Source organism: Lemur catta, chromosome 11, assembly GCF_020740605.2.
Source record: "Lemur catta isolate mLemCat1 chromosome 11, mLemCat1.pri, whole genome shotgun sequence".
NCBI lineage: Eukaryota > Metazoa > Chordata > Mammalia > Primates > Lemuridae > Lemur > Lemur catta.
Window position 1 is genome coordinate 90,793,388 of NC_059138.1, and position 1,335 is coordinate 90,794,722.

Below are 1,335 nucleotides of genomic sequence, written 5' to 3' on the forward strand. Positions count from 1 at the left end.
TTTGATTGTCATGTCTGTTTAGTCTCCTTTAATCTAGAATAATCTCCCCTACATATTTTTATGATTTTGCCAAATCTTAAACCAGTAAGGAGGTCAACTTATTTATGGGAAAATCAAATGTGCCAGGCATTTTGCATGTCTCAGCACAATTTAATGGTATATTTTGGAATTTATTTTCTGATCCTTCAGGGCAAAAGTTGTGCTGCTACAGCAGACCCCAACCTTCGTCTCCACCCCAGGGCTTACCAGGGAGCAGACAGTAGAGGTCTGCTTTGGGAAGAATGATTTCACTTGTTCCTGTGAATACCTCAGAATCTGATGTTCTGGGGGCCAGGGGCAGGGGTGGGGTGGGGAGCCAGTTACCAGATTTGCCCAAGCTGCTGAGAACAGGCAACTTGGGGATTCAAGTCAGGACCTCTGACTACAAGTCTAAGTCTGTTCCACTCAGAGGAAGCCCATCCTCTCCGAACTGTAGTTTCCCCACAGAGAGACTAAGGCATTAAACCATCTCATCATGACAGTCTACCCCAGCTCCTGATGTGCTGAAAGTCCCTGCATTCAGCAGCTGCAGCAGCGTAGGTCCCTGAGGCAGCACGGATTAGTGAAAGGACCTGGCCTCCCATCCTGGCTTGGGCCAGCAGTCAAGCAAAAGCAAGTTTGTTGAAGTGACAAAGCAACAGAAGGAAGGCCTGCTCCACAGACAGCAGCGGCTCTCTCAGAGCAACAGAGAGCAGCACCTTGTGGGTTTCTGGGGTCTTATTTTATACCTTCTTTTTAATTTTATGTCAAGCAGAGGGAGGATTATTCATAAGATTCCTGGGAAACGGGTGGGGCATTCCCAGAACTGAGGGTTCCTTCTCTTTTTGAACCATACAGGGCAACTTCCGGGACTTGCTGCGCATTTGCAAACTGTCATGGCACTGTTGGGAATTTGTTTAATATGCTGACAATTATGAGCAGGGTATAGTGAGCAGTGAGGGCAACCTGAGGTCGCTTTCTCATGGCCGTCTTGGTTCCAGCTGGTTTTGGCCAGTTTCTCCACCACCTCCTGTTTTAGCAGAGACCTTGGCTTGGGTCTTATGAGTCTTTATGTAGCAGGGACTGCGGTTACCTATCTCACTATCTGTGCCCACGGGCAAGACAGTGGCCTTCTCGCAGTCTGCCTCACACAGGAAACGAGCTAGCAGTGTCTGCACAGCGGGGCTGAAGGAGGAGACCACGATGCAAACAACCAGCATGGTACCCGGGTGCAAAGCGCCGCACAGGTGAGGTGGAGCTGGAGGAGCCGTGACACACGGGAGCAGAGGGCAGAGCCAGCGAGGGTGGAGCAAAGTC